This window comes from Callithrix jacchus, chromosome 9 (assembly GCF_049354715.1).
Source record: "Callithrix jacchus isolate 240 chromosome 9, calJac240_pri, whole genome shotgun sequence".
NCBI classification, from domain to species: Eukaryota; Metazoa; Chordata; class Mammalia; order Primates; family Cebidae; genus Callithrix; species Callithrix jacchus.
This window is the reverse complement of record NC_133510.1, coordinates 39,356,291-39,379,307: the sequence shown is the minus strand read 5'-3', so window position 1 is coordinate 39,379,307 and position 23,017 is coordinate 39,356,291. Positions and strand designations below refer to the sequence as shown.

At 41.9% G+C, this 23,017-nt stretch overlaps 1 protein-coding gene and 1 non-coding gene across 7 annotated transcripts in view; both read left to right on the top strand.

Moving 5' to 3' along the window:
- Nucleotides 1-23,017, top strand: part of BICD1 (BICD cargo adaptor 1) — a 305,969-nt gene that overhangs the window by 31,922 nt on the left and 251,030 nt on the right. The window lies entirely within an intron of this gene.
- Nucleotides 419-525, top strand: LOC118144641 (U6 spliceosomal RNA). The gene has a single exon (XR_004729399.1). It is a non-coding gene; the product is annotated as a U6 spliceosomal RNA (small nuclear RNA).

Genomic DNA, 23,017 nt, shown 5'->3' with positions numbered 1-23,017 from the left:
TGCTGTAATTAAGTCAGCCGGCAGGAGTTCCTGTATTGAGGAGGCCTCTCCCTGCTGGAGAAGTCCCACTGCCTTTGTGTTACCTGCCATGTTATTGTGGAGTGGATAATTTTTTTTTCCTGCATGGGTCTTGATTTAACAGCAGGATCCTCTGGGCTTCTTCCAAGAAGCACCACGTTTCCCTGAAAATAAATGGCCTACGAATTATTTCTCGAGATTATGAAAGTCTATTAGATGAAAGCTTTCCTTTTTCTCATGTTCAAAACAATGCTAAATGCTTATAATTATACTCCCAAAGAATTACTTCTTTCACTGGCTTTCTTTGCTCTGGCAAAGGTGGATATTTTTCCATGGCAGATAAATTTTATAAAAATGTAATATTTTGGAAAATGCCTAAATGTCAAGAATACAACATCTAGTTCTTACTTGGGCAGCACATATACTAAACTGGAATGTTACAGACAAGTTTAGCCTGGCCCCTGTGTAAGGATGACTACATAAATACCTGAAGCATTCCGTATTGTTTTTGTGTGTTTTTAGACTGAGTCTCTCTCTGTCACACAAACGAGTGCATGGTGCGATCTTGGCTCACTGCAGCCTCCGCCTGCCGGGTTCAAGTGATTCTCCTGTCTTAGTCTCCTGAGTAGCCAGTACTACAGGCGTGCTCTACCACAGCCAGCTAATTTTTGTATTTTTAGTAGAGATGGGGTTTCACCATGTTGACCAGGATGGTCTCAATCTCCCGACCTTGTAATCCACCTGCCTTAGCATCCCAAAGTGCTGGGATTAGGGCGTGAGCCACTGCGCACAGCCGCATTCCATATTTTTATGTTGGTCAAAGGGCACAAAGTTTTAATTAGACAGGAAGAATAAGTTTTTGAGATCTATTGCACAGCACATGACTACACTAAATAATATAATGTATATTTCAAAATCGCTAAGAGAGTAGATTTTTAATGTTCCCACCACATATAAAGTATGGAAGGTAGCACATGTTAATTGGCTTAATTTAATCATTCCATAATGTATACACATATTAGAACATTACTTTATACCCTATAATATATACAATTATTGTGAATTAAAATAAAACAAAAAAATACAATATTTGTATAAGCATCTTACTATGGTCTAATAAAAGAAAGGCTATAAATAAGACTGTTATAACTGGATTTGAATATCCTTAAAACTTTGTTTGTTTGTTTTTGAGACAGGGTCTCACTCTGTTGCCCAGGCTGGAGTGCAGTGGTGTGATCATAACTCACTGCAGCTTTGACCTCCCCAGGGTCAGGTGATCCTCCCACCTCAGCCTCCTGAGTAGCTGGAACTATAGGTGTGCACCACCACACCTGGCTAATTTTTGTATTTTTTTTTAGGGATGGGGTTTCATTATGTTGCCCAGGTTGGTCTCAAACTCCTGAGTTCAAGTGATCTGCCTGCCTCGGCCTCCCAAAATGCTGGGATTACAGGCATAAGCCATGCCCAGCCAAAAACGTTTTTTTTCTTTTCTTTTCTTTTTTTTTTTTTGTGAGACAGATGTCTCGCTATGTTACCCAGATTAGACTCAACCCCTGGGCTTAAGAAAGCCTCCTGCCTCAGCCTTTTGAGTAGATGGGACTATAGGTGTGCACCACTGCACCTGGGTAGTCTTCTTTTTTTTCATTCTCTCCTTTAGAGATGCTTGTGTTACCCCTCCAGCTAAACTTCCCTCTGCACATCTGTTTCCTTCTTTTCTCATCCTTCTGTCCTCCAGATGGTCTGCTTATCTGTCTGGTACCCTTCTCCATCGTAAGCGTACCTCCCTGCATCTTAATCTCTTCCTGGAATGTTCTTTCCATCTCTTTAACCTTGGTTTATTTGTCCTCCCCAAAGTCTTGTGAGGAAGATATGCTTATTTTCTCCCACACCCCATAAATCTAAGAATCCAGAGAGAGAGAGAGAGTGGTGTATTCTTCTTTCTTTCCCTATTGTAACCTCTAAACCATTATTCTGCTTTGCCTCTACTTTTCCATGAGCATTCTCGCCTCTAGTCTATTTGACTGAATAATTCAGCGAGAAAGAATAGGTTCTAGGAAAAGGCTAAGATAGGAGTCACAAGGGGGGAATTTATCAGCAAATATTTTTGTGATATGATGATTTTACTTCTTGTTTTTTTTTTTCTTGAGATGGAGTTTCACTCCTGTCGCCCAGGCTGAAGTGCAATGGCGCAATCTTGGCTCACTTCAACCTTTGCCTCCTAGGTTCAAGCGATTCTCCTGCCTCAGCCTCCCGAGTAGCTGTGATTATAGGCATGCACCACCACGCCTGGCTAATTTTGTTTTGTGTTTTTAGTCAAGATGGGATTTCTCCATGTTGGTTAGGCTGGTCTCAAACTCCTGACCTCAGGTGATCCGCCTGTCTCAGCCTTCCAAAGTGTTGGGATTACAGGGTGAGCCACCACACCTGGTCAATTTTACTTTTTTATGTAAACTCATAACTGATTTCAAGATCTTGATTCTGACTACAAGGCTGGGTTCAATGTAACTCTGAGAATGATGACATAAGTTATAGATAATTAATATGAGAGTAGAAGTATTATTATCCCGTTGGTAAGATGCGTAATTTCATCATGAAATCTGGTAAATCAAGTCAAAATAGTCCCCGGTTTTCCAAGAAGTATTTCATAGTGTTTTCATTTTTTGTTGGATATCTTCCCAGACCTGACCTTTGGAAGTCTGCTGTTGCTCTGAGGATGTGTTCATAGGAGAAACATGTGATCAGGAATGTAAATTATGAGAAATCCTGGAATTTACTTGTAATCTCAAGTATTACTGGCTTGTGCACACAAGAAACAGAAGTCTACTGCCTTCTTTTTTCTTTTCTTTTTACTTATTTATTTATTTTGAGATGGAGTTTTGCTCTTGTTGTCCAGGCTGGAGTACAGTGGTGTGATCTCAGCACACTGCAACCTCCGCCTCCTGGATTCAAGCGATTCTCCTGCCTCAGCCTCCTCAGTAGCTGGGATTACAGGTGTGCGCCACCACGCCCTGCTAATTTTTGTATTTTTAGTATAGGCAGGGTTTCACCATGTTGCCCAGGCTGGTCTCAAACTCATGACCTTAGGTGATCCACCCGTGTCAACCTCCCAAAATGCTGGGATTACAGGCATGAGCCACAGCACCTGGCCAACTGCTTTCTTTTAAAAAATGTCCTTGCTTACTGAATGTGTCAAGTAACGTAAAATAGTGTAGCGTGCTTTACTACTTAAACATTAAAAAATTTATTTTTTTTTTGAGACAGAGTCTTACTCTTTTGCCCTGACTGGAGTGCAATGGCATGATCTCAGCTCACTGCAACCTCCACCTCCCTGGTTCAAGTGATTCTCCTGCCTCAGCCTCTCAAGCAGTTGGGATTACAGGCATCCACCACCACGCTGGCTAATTTTTGTATTTTTAGTAAAGACAGGGTTTTGCCATGTTGGTCAGGCTGGACTTGAACTCCTGACCTCAGGTGATCTGCCTGCCTCGGCCTCCCAGTGTTGGGATTACAGGCGTGAGCCATGTCACCCTGCTTAAATATTTTAAATTATTAATATGTTTGAAAAAATATTTTTCACATCGTGTAACCATTTAAAATGTCGTTCAGATTGTTTTCGGGATGTGTGTCCTTTGCCTTCCTGACAAAAGGTATATGAAAGCCTCCATTGAAGGAAGTGCCATAGTGTGAGAGAATCTTTTTTTCTCTATGCACACTGTATTTGATTCTATGTTTATAGTAACTGTGTCTGCAGACAAAAAGCACTGGTTTTAGTTTCTTCAGGTGAATAAAATGTTACTTGCATCTCCTCATTTTCACAGCGTTCCTATTACATACATCGTGTGTGTAGTTTTGACATTTAAGGAATCAGAGCTAAGAAAAAAAGACCATCAACCATCAGAGGAAATGTGGTGACTTAAATTCCATGATTGGAAACTCAAGAGTTTTTTGGTGTACTTGAAATCTTCTGTAGAACGTACATGTTTGCATGACCCAGAAAGGAAAGCACATTGGAGGACTTTGCACTTGTTCGCAATTCTGTAAAATTCTCACAAAGTCAGGCATCTGTTAACCCTTCGAGGCCATACAGGTCCAGAACCATGTTTTCTATTTTGCATCTTTCCCTTTGGCTGAGCGGTTACCTTTTCTGAGCCCTTGGCTTGCTTTGTGTGAACATAAGGCTCTCCATCTGCCCCTTTAAAGTGGAGATTTATAATTCAAACAAGACAGCGTTTCGATGTTGCACTCCTGTCTTACCAGATATCAACTTAAAGTTAAGAAAATGGAATTATTCAAGGGCTTGTTATCTGGTTTATGGCTTATTCAAAATTTATATTTCTGATTTTTTTTTTTGTTCTGATGTCTGCCTGTGACTAATTTGTGTTTTTGTTATTAAGCTAAGATTGTATGGAAAATATGGCAAAACCAAAATTCTGTATTTCTAATGCCCCATGAGAAATCTGATTTAGAGGCCCTTCTTTTGGACACACTTCTTATTTTTATTTTTTTTAGATGGAGCCTTGCTCTGTTGCCCAGGCTGGAGTACAGTGGTACAGTCTTGGCTCACTGCACTCTCCGCCTCCTGGGTTCAAGTGATTCTCCTGTCTCAGCCTCCTGAGAAGCTGGGACTACAAGCGCCCACCACCATACCTGGCTAATTTTTGTATTTTTAGTAGAGGTGGGGTTTCACCATGTTGGCCAGGCTGGTCTCGAGCTCCTAACCTCAAATGATCCATCCGCTTCAGCTTCCAACGTGCTGGGATTATAGGCGTGAGCCACTGTGCCCCGCCTGGACACCCTTTTTGAATAGCACCTACCACAATATCCTGAAGCCAGTGGTTTCCTAGCCTTTTTGTTCCCCATTTGTTGTAAGCTTCTTGAGTCTTGGTGATTCTTGTTTCATTTGTTTTTGTGTCTCCCCAGAGCCTAGCACACAGTTAAATAGGTGATGAACAGAAGTTTATCAGATGTATGGGCTCAATCATAGTCTATTTTTTAGATAAAAGGTATAAATCTTGTCAGTGTTTTTACATTTTGCTGAACAAAAGAGGAGATAATGGATTCCTTTCAAATAGGAAGGAAAAATTAGGGAGGGAAAAGAAGGATTGGTTGAAACTCTGTTGAAGTATGTCAACATAAAATTATATTTATGGCCAGGCATGGTGACTCATGCCTGTAAGTCAAGCACTTTGGGAGGCCAAGGCAGGCGGATCACTTGAGGTCAGGAGTTTGAGACCAGCCAGGCCAACATGGTGAAACCCCATCTCGTCTAAAAATACAAAAATGAGCCAGGCATGGTGGCAGGCACCTATAATCCCAACTACTCAGAAGGCTGAGGCAGAATTGCTTGAACCTGGGAGGTGGAGGTTGCCGTGAGCTGAGATTGTGCTACTGCACTTCTAGCCTAGGCAAAAGAGTGAGACTCTGTCTCAAAAAAAAAAAAAAAGAAAAGAAAAGAAAAAATGATTCTGTCTGTCTGTCTGTCTATCTATCTAATCTGTATCTAGATCCCAGCACTTTGGGAGGCCATGGTGGGTGGATCACCTGAGGTCAGGAGTTTAAGACCAGTCTGGCCAACATGGCAAAACCCCGTCTCTACTACAAAATACAAAAATTAGCAGGGCATGGTGGCGGGCGCCTGTAGTTCCAGCTACTCAGGAGGCTGAGGCAGGAGAATCACTTAAACTTGGGAGGCAAAGGTTGCAGTGAGCTGAGATCATACCACTGTACTGCAGCCTGGGCGACAGAGCGAGACTCCATTTCAAAAAAAAAAGAAAATCACACCATATTTGAGAGCTTCATTAGTTTTTCTAAGCCTTAAAAAATTTTTCAGCATTAAGATTATTCTCTCATGAAGCACTCAAAATATAGACAGCCTTTCTTAATTTCTTTTCTTTAATTGTTAACACTAGACATAATTTGACAGCATCTGTCTGATGTTGCCACATCTTTGTCCGGGGCTTTTGGTGTTGGAGCCATCATGTCTTGTGGACTTTATGAAACCTGCATGCAGCACAATTTGAACTTCATTGTGCCTTCAATTTGCATTGCCTTTGCTGTGTTCACAATGGCCCTCCACAAGGCCTAACTATGGAGACACTGATGCTACAACCTGTTAATAGTCCTCTCTACTCAACCTGTTCTCCTATCCTGCTTTTCTTTTCTTCATAGCACTTATTACCTCCTCATTATATTTTTTGTTTGCCTTTGTCTATCTTCTGTCATTCTTTTATCAGACCATCTAGCCTTATATTCTGTGTAACCTTTCTGAAGAACATCTTGTGTAGAAATACCATATATACAGAAAAAGTACGCAAACATGAATGTACAGTTTAATAATATAAAGCTGCTATTCATGTAGCCAGCACCCAGATGAAGGAAATAGGATATCATCAGCACCACAGTCTCCATTTGTGCCCTCCTCCGTCGTAGCTTTCTCTGTCCCAGACAGCATTGTCCAAAACTTGTCATAATAATTTACTTGATTTTTTAAATACTTTTATCACACATAATTTAGTTTTTGTCTGTTTTTTGAACTTTACATGAATGGAATAATATTGTCTATATTATTTCATGCTTTATTTCTTTTATTTAACATTTGTTTTGTGTGCGAGATTTTCCAAGTTGTACACAATGCTGGTTATTTGATTTTGTTGTGGTGTAGTATCCCATTGTGTGATTGTACCACAGTTTATCTGTTTTTGGTTGATGGGTTTTGACTTGCTTTCATTGTTTGGGCTATTATGAACAGTGTTGCTATGCACCTGTTGTACATGCAGCCTGGTGAACATGTTCATGAACTTCTATGAACGTGATCACAGTGGTGTAGAATTGCCTGTCTTAAACCTTACTGTATTTTCCAAAGTGATCGTCCCAATTTATTTACCTTCCAGCAGTGTATGAGAATTCTCTATCCTCACCATCATTAGATATTGTCAGATTTTAAAGTTTGACTGAACTGGTGGATGTATAATGGTAGTTATACCTATAGTAGTTATAATTTGCATGTCCCTAGTTACTAATAAGGTTGAGCAATTTTTCATATTTTTATTTCAGTTTCTTAACTTATGATTTCATAAGTTTCTGTTTAAGTCTTTAGCCCTTTCAAATATTATCTGTCTTTTTAAAATGATCTGTAGGAGCTCTTTGCATAATATATATTCTGGCCCCTAGTCCTTTATTATTTGTATGTGTTGCAAATATTTTCATCTATGTAGTTGACTGTTTTTATGGTGTCCTTTGATAAAATTCTCAATTTAATGTGCTTAATGTAATTGAATATATTAATTTTCTCTTTGTTATGTATTTTTGTGTCTTTAATAAATTTTTTCCTATGTAGGGGAGAAATAAATTGTTTTTCATAATTAGTTGTTTAACCCTTCGTTACCTTAAATGTATATACATTATTGTGACCATCTTTGAAGCTACAGTAGTTGAGCTGCATATATAGAGGCTCGAGTTCTTAAATTATTCTTTCCAAGGTGAATATTAGGATATCACAATAGGACAGTGGGGACAGTGCCTTTTTTGCTAATAAAATCTAAGATTTCTGCTTTTCTCCTCCTGAGAAATGTCTTTGCTTAAATTGTAATGAATGTACAAGAGGTATAAATCCACAGTGGGTACGAATGTCAAAGATTATGGCTTAAACCAGCAAAATACACCTTCTTAGCTACAAAATGTTTTGTCAAATAGCCCCTGGCATCATTTGGTCTACATGAAGAATCACCAGGAAATCTGATACAGTAAAACGGTTCCACTTACAGTAACAGCACTTAGTAATTGCTTTCATTAATCCAGGCAGGTTAATATTCTATCTACTTGCATAACAATGTCAAAAAATCCATTATCTACTGAAACCTTTTATATAGCAAGTTAAGTTCCTGTTTCTTTCATAAAGATTAAGGTTCAAATATTAATCCAAACTACTCAGAATCACTTTCTCTTCCTCACTTTTCTGATACCCCCACTGGAGAGTGACTGATCAGTGCATTATCTGTCACCTCAGAGCTCAGAGTGCCCCTCTTTTCTATTCAAATACAAAGTCACTCATTTGCTTTGATGGACAGAAACCAGTGGCATTAGTATGGGCGGGGGCAGGTGCGGTTGTCCCTTATCTTAGAAAGAGTTGGTTCTTTTCTTATGGTTGAATAATATACTTAGGCATAGAGAGAGACCTGAGTGTCTTGAAAGCAACATTCTTTAATTTGTGTCAGTATCTTAATCAGCACCCCACGCATATCTGATCTTGGCATATTTTAGCACTTTGTGTTAGACTTCTCCATGCTGTGGTCTTTGCTTCTGACAAGGGACAGAATAAAGGACGAAAAAAGAAGTAAAAGAGCCATAATGTTAAGTACATCCATTCAGTGCCCACAGCCGTACATCACTGAAGTCATGAGGAAGGCTCTCTGACATGAGATGATGATGTGGATGTGACAAAACACGATAGCGGAAAAGGCCACAGAGAGGTCACAGTAGGAAGGATGAAAGAATTCACTGTGGCTGTTGAAATCCTATGTTCATGTTCCCAAATGCTGTTTCTTTTTTTTTTGACTTGTGGAGTATTGACTGTCAATTCATTACCATGTACTATGTTCAGCCCAGTTATTGCATAGGAGATCCTCAGAATCTTTAAGTAGCTCCTGGACTTGGAAGAAGGAAGGAAGGAGACACTAAAATAATTATGTTGTTATTTTACATGATAATAGGCAGAATGCATTTGGAACATAGCGAACCAGTAACTTTACACAGAGATAGCAATTTTTGAGCGGAATTTTAGAGGACTAAGTTGATAGAATTTGATGATCAGTCAAGGGGTTAGGGAGAGGAAGTTTTTTTTGTTCATTTTAAGGCTGGAGTGAATATTATTTCTATAAATGCAGGATTTTAAGGAAAAGGACAAAGTACCAGAAGACAGCAGACTTATATTTTCTGTATATTTGTCGATCATGACCGTATATTTATAGAAACCCTTATTCTTGTACATATATAATTTATGTAACATTTGTCTTTATCCAGTCTGACTTGTCAGCTTTGGTCATAGGGAATTGGAAGCAAATGTTCACTGAGCACCTACTATATGCGAGGCATTGTACTAGATGCTGGTCATGCAGTGTTGAGCAAAACAGGTGCGGATCCAGCGCTAATGATGAGCAAAACAGGTGCGGATCCAGCGCTAATGATGAGCAAAACAGGTGCGGATCCAGCGCTAATGATGAGCAAAACAGGTGCGGATCCAGCGCTAATGATGAGCAAAACAGGTGCGGATCCGGCCCTCACGCTGAGCAAAACAGGTGTGGATCCGGCCCTCACGCTGAGCACAACAGGTGCGGATCCGGCCCTCACGCTGAGCAAAACAGGTGCGGATCCGGCCCTCACGCTGAGCAAAACAGGTGCGGATCCGGCCCTCACGTTGAGCAAAACAGGTGCGGATCCGGCCCTCACGTTGAGCAAAACAGGTGCGGATCCGGCCCTCACGCTGAGCAAAACAGGTGCGGATCCGGCCCTCACGTTGAGCAAAACAGGTGCGGATCCGGCCCTCACGCTGAGCAAAACAGGTGCGGATCCGGCCCTCACGCTGAGCAAAACAGGTGCGGATCCGGCCCTCACGCTGAGCAAAACAGGTGCGGATCCGGCGCTAATGATGAGCAAAACAGGTGCGGATCCAGCCCTCATGCTGAGCAAAACAGGTGCGGATCCAGCCCTCATGCTGAGCAAAACAGGTGCGGATCCAGCCCTCATGCTGAGCAAAACAGGTGTGGATCCAGCCCTCTTGCTGAGCAAAACAGGTGTGGATCCGGCGCTAATGATGAGCAAAACAGGTGCGGATCGAGCCCTCATGCTGAGCAAAACAGGTGTGGATCCAGCCCTCTTGCTGAGCAAAACAGGTGTGGATCCGGCGCTAATGATGAGCAAAACGAGCAAAACAGGTGTGGATCCGGCGCCAATGATGAGCAAAACAGGTGTGGATCGAGCCCTCATGCTGAGCAAAACAGGTGTGGATCCAGCCCGCTTGCTGAGCAAAACAGGTGTGGATCCGGCGCTAATGATGAGCAAAACAGGTGTGGATCCGGCGCTAATGATGAGCAAAACAGGTGCGGATCGAGCCCTCATGCTGAGCAAAACAGGTGTGGATCCGGCGCCAATGATGAGCAAAACAGGTGTGGATCCGGTGCTAATGATGAGCAAAACAGGTGTGGATCCGGCGCTAATGATGAGCAAAACAGGTGTGGATCCAGCCCTCATGCTGAGCAAAACAGGTGTGGATCCAGCCCGCTTGCTGAGCAAAACAGGTGTGGATCCGGTGCTAATGATGAGCAAAACAGGTGTGAATCCGGTGCTAATGATGAGCAAAACAGGTGTGGATCCAGCACTAATGATGAGCAAAACATTCCTTCCTTCCTTCCTTCCTTCCTTCCTTCCTTCCTTCCTTCCTTCCTTCCTTCCTTCCTTCCTCTTCCTCCTTTTCCTTCCTCTTCTTCCTTCTCTACCCCCTCTTTTTTTCTTCCTCCCTCCTTCCACCTTCTTCCTTCTCCTCCTCCTCCTCTTTTTTTTTTTTTTTTTTTTTTTAAGACAGTCTTGCTCTGTCACCCAGGCTGGAGTGCAGTAGTGTGATCATAGCTCACTGCAGCCTCAACCTTCTCCAGGCTCAGGTGATCCTCCCACCTCAGCCTCCCCAGCAGCTAAGACCATAGGTATGAGCCACCATGCCCAGCTAGTTTTAATTTTTGTAGAGATGGGACCTCCCTATGTTGCCCAGGCTAATCTCAAACTCAAGTGATCCTCTTGCCTCAACTTCCCAAAGTGCTGGGATTACATGTATGCGCCAGTGTGCTGGGCTGTGGGAAGCTTTCAAGAACTAGACAGACCAGTGCTACCAGACAGGGCAAGTAAGATTAGGTCTGGAAAGCAGCTAAATTGAGAGACTCACAGGAGCAAGAACACAGAATTCTGAATTTTCAAATCCACAACCGTCTTTCACTGAAGGCTCCGTTAGCTGGTGGTGGTGGGTTTTTTCCTTAGCTATCATTTTGGATATTTGATTAATTATTAGACCATTATATTTCCTTCTTGTTAAGATTAGTAAGAAGCATTTTTATGCTATTGAAGGTTAAATGGTCTGTGATTATAAAATCATTCATCATTTACCTCACTGCTCACTCAAATTTTTTAAAACATCTTCGAGGCTCCTCTAGGTTGATAATTTTAAAACTTTTTCAGGTTTTCTAGAAACATGAATAAGTACACATTGATTTAGTTAATGTGGGCAGTAAATACAGTTATAGATAGTGAAATGTCTTCTGTGAACTTGAAAATAAGGAATAAAATAGACACTTAAAGGTCAGAGTAGAGGAGGAAACTCAAGAGACAGAACGGCTCCAGGGCAGCCTGATTGAACTGTATAGTACTCTTAAGAGAAATATTCGTATCTGCAGCTATACTGCTGTGGCCCAGCTGCTGTGGTGCACACCTAAAATCCCAGCATTTTGGGAGGCTGAGGCGGGAGGATTGCTTGAGCCCAGGAGTTTGAGAGCAGCCTTGGCAATACAGGGATCCCTCCTCATCTCTACAAAAAATAAGAAAAATTATTCAGATGTGGTGGTGCACACCTGTGGTCAGTCCCAGCTGTTTGGGAGGCTGAGGTGGGAGGATCGCTTGAGTCTGGGAGGTTGAGGCTGCAGTGAGCCATGATCACACCAGTCTGCACTCTAGTCTGGGTGACAGAGTGAGACCTTGTCTCCCAAGAAAACAAACAAAAAAAGAGACTGCAATAATCAGAGGGGAGGTTGTTTAAAAAGGGAAGCAGAAAAAAAAGAATCTGAGAAGCAGATACTGGCCATATTCACCGAGGTGCTGAGTAGATGTGGGCACCCTGCCTGTCTCCGTCGTGGTCATTTCTGACAGGCCTGTGTCATAGAGACAGACACACTAGGTTTTCAGGGCCTGATGCAATTACATTTGAATTAGGCAAATCTAGTTACCGTTTCTGATTCCATATTCCCCGCAACAGGCGCTAGGTTATCTGGCTTGCTGGAGAGCCTGCCTTTGAGCAGAGAATGTGATTTTCCCACTGTCCTTCTCTGACCTTTCAGCAGTTACACAATTCTGATTGTAAAATAAATGTCTATTCTGGTTTTGTGCGTCAGTCTCCTGTGCGTTTAATTCACATGCAAGCGCGTCCTCGAGCCTGAATGAGCCTGGAATGCAGTACAGTTTCCCAGCCTGTGAATCATGACCTGAATCATGTCAAACTCACCAAGTTGTGCTCGCTTTTAAGGTTACTTGGCAGACAGGCAGGTAGGAGCTTTTCTGGCGAATCCTCCCTGTAAGATCATGCAGTTTTCCACTGGGAACTTTTACAGGTTGCTGCTACTTTAATAAAAATGATAGAATATAATGTTGCTGGGCACAGTGGCTCAATGCCTGTAATCCCAGCACTTTAGGAGGCTGAGGTGGGAAATCACTTGAGGTCAGGAGTTTGAGACAAGCCTGGCCAACACAGTGAAACCCTGTCTCTACTAAAAATACAAAAATTAGTCAGACGTGGTAGTCACACCGTAGTCCCAGCTACTCAGGAGACTGAGATACAAGAATCACTTGAACCCAGGAGGTAGAGGTTGCAGTGAGCCGAGATCACGTCACTGCACTCCACCCTGGTTGATGAAGTGAGGCTCTGTCTCAAAAAAAAAAAAAAAGAGTAGAGTTCTGTAATTATAAAAATGTGATGTAGGCATTCTTTAATGTGCAATGAATAGTCGTTTGTAAGCATTTCATCCGTTGTTCCTGGACTGCACTGCGTCTCCTTGTGCTGAACTACATGGGACAGGGCATTTCCATACAATCTCATCCTCTGAATAAGGAACCATGATGCACCTAAATGCATACTAAATATAGATCTTGGGTAATATTGGAGTCAGTGCTGGTCATCAATGAAAAGATTTACTCTGTGATGATGGAGGGGGTATGTATGTTCTTGCATGTTATACATAATAATTCATAAACTTCATAAGTTATTAGTACATAAGTTGCACAACTTAATAATCTAACCCACCTCTTATATGTTTTCATATATATTATGGGGGAAACCATATTTGATTGAAGTCGAGAAATGTATATTTCTTTATGTTGCAAAATTTGTATGCTTTGACAGAGGAGCATTGCCAGAAAATGATCTGAAATGTAGAACAATAAAGTTGTGTTATAAATGTCTTAGGTGAATCAAGAGAAAGATTAGTGTCAGAGTTAAAAAGATGCAAGCCAAGAATTAAGGCAAAACAATAACCCACCCTATCTGACTTAGGAGAATTCTGGTCATGTGATCCTAAGAAGAAAGAGTAACTGACAATTCTAGAGACTGGGAAGTCCAAATCAAGGCATCAGTAGATTCAGTGTCTGGTGGGGGCCTGCTTTCTGCTTCACAGATGGCGCCTTCTTGTGACAGCCTCACCAGTTTGTGAAAAGGAACGAACAGGCTCCCTCAAGCCTTTTTTGTAAGTGCACTAATCTCATTCATGAGGGCAGAGCCCCTACTTGTAATACTGTTGTATTCATTCGTTCTCATGCTGCTAGTAAAGACATACCCAAGACTGGGTAATTTATAAAGAAAAAGAGGTTTAATGGACTCACAGTTCCAGGTCACTGGGGAGGCCTCACAGTCATGGCAGTAGGTGAAGGAAGATCAAAGGCACGTCTTACGTGGCAGCAGGCAAGAGGGCATGTGCAGGGGAATTCCCCTTTATAAAACCATCAGAGCTTGTGAGACTTATTCACTGTCATGAGAATGGCATGGGAAAGACCTGCCCCGGTGATTTAATTCGCTTCCACTGGGTCCCTCCAACAACACATGGGAATTATGGGAGCTACAATTCAAGATGAGATTTGAGTGGGGACACAGCCAAACTATATCAACTATCGTATCTGTTAATAGTATCACATTGGGTGTTAGTTTCCAACATGCAAATTCTGAGGGAACATGAACATTTAGACAGTAGCAATGCTGGTCCATCATTTTGGTTTGTCTGAAGGTTTTATCTAGGCAGGGAAAAGTGTATATTTTCTGCTTGACCTTGAAAATTTAGCATGGGCTTTCTTTTATAAACATGAAGATCCTAGGAGAAGCCCAATCAATTTTAGAGAGGCAGGTGGATGAAGATAGGGATTAAAAAATTGGGCGTGGCTGAGCGGAGAGACTGATGCTTTGAAAGGACACCTGGGTAAAACATTTCTTTCTAGCTTTACAAATGCACTGCTTGTTACCATCTGTGAATTCATGTATTTGCTTTTCCATGCTATAGGCAGGTAACTTCCAGGGCTGCTGTGTTGCACGGGGGCAGGGATGGAAATACCTTTAGAGTTATGCAGTGCAGACCTGCACAGCCTGACTCCGGGACCTTGGGTCAGTCCATGACAGTTGTGAGTGTACGATACTCTGATATCTTACAAGAAATACATAAGGCAGGCATGGTAGCATGTGCCTGTAGTCCCAATTACTTGGGAAGCTGAGGCAGGAGAATTGCTTGAACCCAGGAGGCAGAGGTTGCGGTTAGCTGAGATTGTGCCATTGCACTCCAGTCTGGGCAACAGAGCAAGACCAGCTTTGTATAGACTTCATCTATACAAAGCTAGAAACAGTGGAGCAGGTTCCCACATAGAGGCACAGGTTTCCAGTACCCCTAGAGGCCCTCATACAGAGCTGCAGCTGCCTGTGATGGAGCCTGCACAGAATCTGCCAGTAGACAGTCACTTTCCTTCTTTCTTGGCAGTCTTGTGCCCCGACAGCCCTTCTAATGGCTCCAGAGCCGCTGGCTGCATGCCTCCCTGATGACCAGGTGCAACTTGTTAATTACTTGTATGCAATAGAATTATTGGATTATGGTACAGTTTTAGCTAAGCCATTTACACTTTTCATTCTTATTCATGTGGAGACATGCATGTGTCAACCCAAGTACAATAAATTGCACAGTATTTATTGCAGGACTATAGATACATTGAAGGTTGTGTTTTCAGGCATCCCTAGCTTATAAATATACATTATGTTGATTTCACATTGAGTGACGACCAGACACACTTGGTCAGATCCTCCCTTTGGGAGTTGAAGAGACCTAGAAGGAAAGGGACAGAAATGCCAGGGGTGACAACAGAGACATAGAAGGAAGAGGAGCAGGGACTGAGAACGACTGAGTCAGAGTACACGGAGGCACACGAGCAACACCTGCGTGGAGGCTGTGGTTGTAGCCATCCTTACCTCTGCCTGCATATCTGCTGCTTTCTTCCCTATTCTCAGTTTCCCCTTTTCTCCTTCCCTGTGGCCATGGTGGAAGATGGAGGCTTCACAGTTCCTGAGACTAGATGTTTTCAGTTCGAGCTGTCAGCAGAGACTTGTTTTTGTTGTTGTTTTTGTTTTTTGAGACAGAGTCTCACTATGTCGACCAGGCTAGAGTGCAGTGGCGTGAGCTCGGCTCACTACAGCTTCTGCCTCCTGGGTTCAAGTGATTCTCCTGCCTCAGCCTCCCAAGTAGCTGGGACTACAGGCACATGGTACCATATAGCCTGGCTTATTTTTGTATTTTAGTAGAGATGGGGTTTTGCCATTTGGCCAGGCTGGTGTTGAATGCCTGACCTCAGGTGATCCACCTGCCTCAGCCTCCCAAAGTGGTGGGATTACAGGCAGAGACTAGGTTTTTTTACTTTCTTTTTTGAAACAGCCTTGCTCTGTCACATAGGCTGGTATGCAAGTGGCATAATAATAGCATACCTTAACCTTGAATTCCTGGGCTCAAGTGATCCTCCTGTCTTAGCCTCCCAAGTACTTAGGGCTACAGGTGCAGGCCACGATGCCCAGCTAATTTTCTTGCCATGATACTCAGGCTAGTTTTGAATTCCTGGCCTCAAGTGATCCTCCTGCCTCAGCTTCCCAGAGTGTTGAGATTACAGGCGTGAGCCAATGCACCTGGCTGAGATGGGTATTTTCAAGTTTCAGTTCTACCTGCTAGGGATAGAGAAATCGACCAGGGACCAGGTATTTGCTTCTGGTCCATTCTGCTATAACCAGGGAGACATTTGTGTATATAAACATGGCTGCTGAGGCCCAACCCTGAAAACAGAGATTTGAGCAACATTAGAATAAATTCTTTTATTTATGGAGTTATTTCTATAGGCATATGTCATAACCTTTTATTTTTCTTTTTAAGAAATCTAGTCTACTTATTATAATAATAACGCAGTCAAAGAAGCATGCAGCCATGTATGTCTGAATTTGATTTCTTTTCCAATACCTGGATCTGAGAAAAGAATTTTCAGTTACATTCCAGAAACTTCAGTAGCAAAACTGCTCTTTTTTTCCCCCAACTTTTACTTCAGAGGGTACATGTGCAGGTTTGTTACTGATGTATATTGTGTCATGTTGAGGTTTTGGGTATGAATGACCCCATCACCCAAGTAATAAACATAGTACTCAATAGTTTTCAACCCTTGCTCTCCTCTCTCCCTCTCACCTCTAGGCATCCCTAGTGCGTAGTGTTGCCATCTTTAAGTTCGTGAGCACCTGATGTGTAGCTCCTGCTTATAAGTGAGAACATATGGTATTTGTTTTTCTTTTCCTGCATTAATTTGCTTAGAATAATGGCCTCCAGCTGCATCTATGTTGCTGCAAAGGACAGGATTTTTATTTTTTTCTATGGCTATGTAGTATTCCATGGTGTTTATGTATCACATTTTCTTTATCCAAGCTACTGTTGATGGGAATGTAAATTGATTCTATGTCTTTGCTATTGTGAATCATGCTGCAATAAACATGCGAGTGCCCTTGTCTTTTTGGTATTAATAGAATGATTGATTTTCTTATGGATACATACCTAAAACCTTTCTTGTAAAGTGAGTCAACAAGGCCCACCAGACAGAAGAGGAACCCAAGAACATTAAATCAGTTAAGATGGAGAACAAGGTTCGTGGATCACTGGAGCTCACGAGTTCAAGACCAGCCTGGGACATGATGAAACCTCATCTCTACAAAAAAAATACAAAATTAGCTGGGCATGGTGGTGTGCTCCTGTAGTCCCAACTACTTAGAAGGCTGAGTTAGGAGGCTGGCTTGCTCTGGGAGGTGGAGGTTGCATTAAGCCAAGATTGTGCCACTGCACTCCAGCCTGGGTGACAGAGCCAGACCTTGTCTAAAACAAACAAACAAACGAATAGATGTTTATTAGCCTCCAAAACTTGAAATCAGGGGTTGGAATCAAGGCTAACCAACTGTGGTCCGGTCACCATCACTGAATGCTTGGGGTCACCATGTGAACATTGCTTATTATTATATATTTCTGGGAGAATCCCAGGGATGAGCTTTTATAAAATTGCAGAAGGGAAGGGGACTCTTACCTTGGAGAGAATTAAGCTTGTCACACAGTTGCCTAACAAGAGTTATTGCTGCACAAAACAGACAAACGAAAGACTCATCCAACTCATAAGATTTTTTTGATGGACTTCTCCAAGTTCATTATGATAAAGTCAATATTATTATTTTTCCAGTGCTGAATATTCTGGGCCTAACCCTTTTTTATTACTTTATGTATATGCTCTGCGCTCCATAGACTCTCTGGAGTGACAAGAAGGTCTTGAAAAATAAAGGCAAGGTCTACTGGAGAGCTGTTCCTGGGTGATTCTGATATGTGCTCTTGGTTAAGAATCACTGCTCTGCTTTTCTTCGCAGTCCTCTTACTGGGTTCAAGTGATTCTCCTACCTCAGCCTCCCAAGTAGCTGGGACTACAGGCACATGGTACCATAGCCTGGCTTATTTTTGTGTTTTTAGTAGAGATGGGGTTTTGTCATGTTGACCAGGCTGGTGTTGAATGCCTGACCTCAGGTGATCCACCTGCCTCAGCCTCCCAAAGTGGTAGGATTACAGGTGTTTTACCCCACATTGTTTCTATGACTATAAGGCCCTAGAAACAAGCGTAGACTTTGTCCACAGAAACTGTAAGATCAGTTTCTGAAACACCACTTCAACTCCCACTTTTGTCAACAGCCTCCTCTTGACAAGCAGTCAAGCTCCTTAGTCTGGCACGTAGCACTCACCATTACTGTGTGTGGGTCCTGAACCCTGAACAGTCAGTGTCTCCTTATCTGTCACATTCATACTCATTTTTATGACTTTGCAGGTCTTGCTGAAAGTTCTTCCTTAACTTGCCTTAGGAACCATCTTTTCCACCAAGCATTCCCAATGAATGCAGCTCATGGTGTTCTTTCCTTCCTTCCCAAATTCCTGCACTCTTATCTCTACTGCTCATAACCCAATACTTGATTATATATTGTCTTGTATAATTGAAGTCTTTTCCATCAAAGTAGATGTTCCTTTTCTTTTCTTTCTTTTTTTTTTTTTTTTGAGTCAGAGTCTTGCTTTGTTGCCCAGGCTGGAGTGCAGTGGCACGATCTTGGCTCACTGCAACCCCCACCTGGTTCAAGTGATTCTCCGGCTTCAACCTGCTGAGTAGCTGAGCTTACAGGAGCATGCCACCACATCAGGCTAATTTTTTTTTTTCAGTGGAGATGAGGTTTCACCAAGTTGGTCAGGCTGGTCTCGAACTCTTGACCTTGTGATCCACCCACCTTGGCCTCCCAAAATGCTGGGATTGTAGGTGTGAGCCTGTGAGCCACCCTGCCTGGCCAGTAGATGTTCATTTTCTTAGGAGGAGGAATGTTTTTGGTATCCTGTACAAAATCTAGATAGCTTGGTACGCAAAGTAACCTTAATCATACACTAAATGGTATCATTACTGTTGGGCTGTGGATAAACCTCTTGCTTCATCCTGTGTCCAATTAAAATGATCCCATGTCAAGTTTTCCTCTGTTGCAAATGTTTTACCCCACATTGTTTCTATAACTAGGCAGTAAAATAAGCATCTGTGAAGTCAACCTTTTTGTTTTTCTTACTCTGAAATGTTGCTATTTTTTTTTTCAGTAAGTTGTGGTTTTAAAAAAAATCCAGTTTTTTGAATGGCATTTATTATTTTTTCAGTTAATAAACATATTTTAAAGTTTTTAAATCTGCATTGCAGATAAGGCCCTAGAAACAAGTGTAGGCTTTGTCCACAGCTGTACTCCATCGGCCACTGACAGTCTCATTACGTTATTTCAACGGCAGAAGCAATCATTTACACTTGTTATTACCCAGGGGCATTTCAGACTGTTAGTGAAGTGCATCCATCCCTGGAGTAACCATCTGTGAATGGTAACGCCATAAGGTAGAGAGACTAAATCTAATTGATATGCAAACAGGAGAATTTCAGCTGTCCAGCTATGGAGATTAAAATTCAACCTGTAGTAGGCTGAGGATTTCAGCTAAGTTTTTAAAATCATGGTATCTGTCTAGTTCAGGCACTCATCTTGCAGGATTCTCACAGATTAAAGTACATCCCTCGTCATTGAGATCAGAACATCTCATAGTCAAAAATACATGTTTTTATTCTAAAAACACTACAGAGAAAGGAAAGTCCTTGTAAAACAAAGAGATCGCTTTTGTTGCTATGTAATAGCAAAGGCAGCAGTACATTTCCTTGGTTTTTACACTTGCTTGTGCCCCAAAATCCCTGAGAGAAAAAAAGGGAAAATAAAAAAGAAAATGCTTTTATATTTTAGTTGCATTAAAGCATTAAAAAAATTGGGAATAACCTTTGTTAAGATATTAATATAAAGATATATTTACTTACATCAAATGGTTTTATGAAAGTGATTTATAATCTTTTAAAGTTATTTCCCCCTTTCTTATGACATATAACCCCAAAAGGGTCATTTAAATTAGCTGTCAGGTAAGACGTACTAGGCCTTTCTAGTGATCCCAGCCCTCCTAGAAATATCTAGCAATTCTGCAGACCAGCACATACTTCGTGAAAGATGTTGCATGGTGATTTATAGGTCTGTGTTGACACAGAACCCTTTTACAATGGAGTGAGGTCTTGAAATAGCCCTGCTGTTGCTGCCCACTGAGAGATAAGTATTCTCCTGAGGTCTGCCCCAGCGGCTGGAAATGAAGCAGCAGCTCTTGTCAGTCTGTGACAGAAGTGTATTATCAGACATTTGTAAAGAGACAACAGCAGAATCAGGTCTTTTTGCAATAAAATCGCACATTTAAATATGATTGCTCCTCCGGCGTTTCATATGCAGTGTCGAGGCATGCTGCAGTTCAGGCAGCAGGCAAACAGCTCTGTTTAAATGGCAGGACAAACACACCTCTGTGTGTGAGGTGCCTGCACTTGTCTTGCTTTGCCAGGGAGGACACAGTGCCACTTTCTCTGCTCCTCAGCATAGCTCCCTCCAGCTCCTGAGATGAATTAATAAAGCGATATAGCCGAGGGCAGCCTTAGTTGGGGCTCAGGTTCCCAGCTGTCACATTACTAAAATCTCAGGATGTGCTTACAGTAATTGAAGGAAAGCACATTAAGGTTATATTGGCTGTGAATGAGGCACTCTGGGAGATCACCATGAACAGCATTTTGGGAACTATTTGGACTGGAAACCAAGATCATTTCCCCTAAAATTCCAACATTTGTTTTTTGGTCTTCCGGGCTCTAGGTACTTACTACTCTTTTCTGAGTTAACTGGATGTCAGGATTACATTTTGAAACAGTGCTGTGATGGAATCCGTAAGCTTGGTATTGTTATTCTTTGTTTCTTTCTCTTTTTTTTTTGAGATGGAGTCCTGCTGTGTCACCCAGGCTCGAATGCAGTGGCACGATCTCGGCTCATTGCAACCTCTGCCTTCTGGTTCAAGTGATTCTCCTGCCTCAACCTCCCAAATAGCTGGGTCTACAGGTGTCCACCGCCACACCCAGCTGATTTTTGTGTTTTTAGTAGAGACTGGGTTTCACTATATTGGCCAGGCTGGTCTCGAACTCCTGACCTTGTGATCCGCTGGCCTTGGTCTCCCAAAGTGCTGGTATTATAAGTGTGAGCCGCCGTGCCCGTCCTATGCTTGGTATTATTTACCCCATGCAGGAGATGTGTGTATTGCAGAACACTCATATTTAGATCAACCAAGAGAACTGCTTCGACCAATCCTAGAAGCAGTCAGGGCTTCGTTTTATATTCTTCATGTGTTATTTGAAAATTACTCGAGGTCAAGAAACATTCCAACTGTTTGAATTCTCCTCTCCAAACAGGGAAAATTCTGTAAAATTGTTTTTCATATATGTATATGTATAACGCACACATACATTTTATAACATACACATATACATACAAGCATATGCTAAATGAATTAGTAAATATACAAAACTTTGCACTGTTGCCTGGGATATAATTACTGGCATGTATGTGCTTGTTACTATTTTTCTAAATCAAAGTTCTGGTTTTCCTAGGGTTAAACATAATAAAATTGGATGTTAATTGGTTCAAGTTTTGAAAATATTTGATATTGAATCAGCAGATGAAATTCTCTAGAAATCACTCTTATCTACTATAATTATTTTAAGTCCAGAGTTTTATTTTCAAAGATAAGTACTTGATCCCTACTTTTGTGTGTCAGTATGAATTTCATTTTCTAATGCATATGTCTTTTAATACTACCCTTTATTATAGATGTAGATGTTAATGAAGAATCCAGTCCCATTTGTACAAATGCCAAGGAGTTTACCATCTTTGAAGGGATGAAATGTTGGTAGGGAAAATGCAGGTCTATTGTTATAATTACTTTTGTATAGTTTGTATTAACAAATTTTCAGACACATTCCTAAAGATTCTGGGGGCGCTGGAGCAAGTGGGCAAACAGAGGTCCACACACGCTACGTGTAAATAGTAAAAGCAGTCAATCCAGGTGCTCTCCACTCTTTCTCATTCTTCTGTACCAAGATACCACCTAACCCCAGATCTCCTTGCCACCTTTCCTTCCTACTCTCGGCATGACAGCGTGTTTCCTACTTTTCCTTTTTTTTCCTCTTTTTTTTCTGTCTGTCTTTGGCCAAAGTTTAGTGAATTTTGCCTTGGAGATCTACTTTTAACCTATTCCCGTGTTTTAAATGTTTCCGAATGTTCTCTGCAGTGTGCTGATGGTTGGAGGTGGTACTACGGTTTCCTGGTTAAGGTATGGTCTTTGGAATTTCACTGCCTGTCTTGGGTCCTGGCTCGCCACTACTGGCTGTGTGACCTTGGGCAAATTACTTAACTTCTCTATGGCTCAGTTTCCAGATGTAAAATGAAAATTAAAAAAAAATAGCAACACCTTAAAGTTTTCTTATGAATTAAATGAGGCTGGGCTCAGAGGCTCATACCTGTAATCCCAGCACTTTGGGAGGCTGAGACAGGAGGATCATTTGAGCCCAGGATTTTTGTTTTTGTTTTTGTTTTGTTTCTTTTTTGAAATGGAGTTTCCCTCTTGTCGTCCAGGCTGGAGTGCAGTGGGGCAGTCTTGGCTCACCATAACCTCTGCCTCCCAGGTTCAAGCAATTCTCCTGCCTCAGCCTCCCGAGTAGCTGGGAGTACAGATGCCCACCACCATGCCCAGCTAATTTTTATATTTTTAAAGTAGAGATGGGGTGTCACCATTTTGGCCAGGCTGGTCTCAAACTCCTGACCTCAGGTGATCTGCCTGCCTTGGCCTCCCAAAGTGCTGAGATTACAGGTGTAACCCACCATGCCCGGCTCAAGCCCAGGAGTTGAGACCATCCTGGGCAACATAGTGAGACCCTTCCTGTATAAAAAAGAAAAATCAAAAAAATTTAAAAATTAAATGAGTTACTATGTGGAAAGAATACTTCTGGTATATAGTAAACACTCAACAAATACTAGCATTCTTTTCCTTTGAACTCTGAAGGCGGCAGACTTGCTCCCTGTTCCTATTTGGAGAGAAGCCCATGTACTTTGTTTGTGGACAGTCATCTGTGATTCTCATGAATGGCTTTGCTTCCTTCTTGCGTGGATTTCACACTGTGCAGAGCTCTGTTAGTGCCTCTGCTGCATCCTGCAATGTGAAGTTTACATTCCCACCCCGCCATCTCTCTTGGTTGCAAAGGC